The sequence below is a fragment of the Portunus trituberculatus genome, chromosome 25, assembly GCF_017591435.1.
Source record: "Portunus trituberculatus isolate SZX2019 chromosome 25, ASM1759143v1, whole genome shotgun sequence".
Classification (NCBI taxonomy): Eukaryota; Metazoa; Arthropoda; class Malacostraca; order Decapoda; family Portunidae; genus Portunus; species Portunus trituberculatus.
Window position 1 is genome coordinate 11,050,346 of NC_059279.1, and position 419 is coordinate 11,050,764.

Here is a 419-nt window from a genome sequence, read left to right on the forward strand (position 1 = left end):
CTCTCTCTCTCTCTCTCTCTCTCTCTCTCTCTGTGTGTCTCTCTGTGTGTGTGTGTGTGTGTGTGTGTGTGTGTGTGTGTGTGTGTGTGTGTGTGTGTGTGTGTGTGTGTGTGTGTGTGTGTGTGTGTGTGTGTGTTGTGTCAATGCCATGGGAGCGTTAATATTTTGGTCGTTGCATTCATGTATTCGTACATGAATGCAACATGCGTAGATTCGCGGAGGCAGTCAGTCAGACATGTATACTAATAGTTTGCATGCATTTGTGTATAACTTCATGAGATAAACAAACCATTGTGGAGCTTCATTTCATGCACTTCTCTTTGCGTTTGGGAACTTAACCTCTTCAGTATTGGGACACATTTTTACTTTGAGATTTGTGTATGATTAAACCATTTTATTGACATTAGGAAGGGTCTATG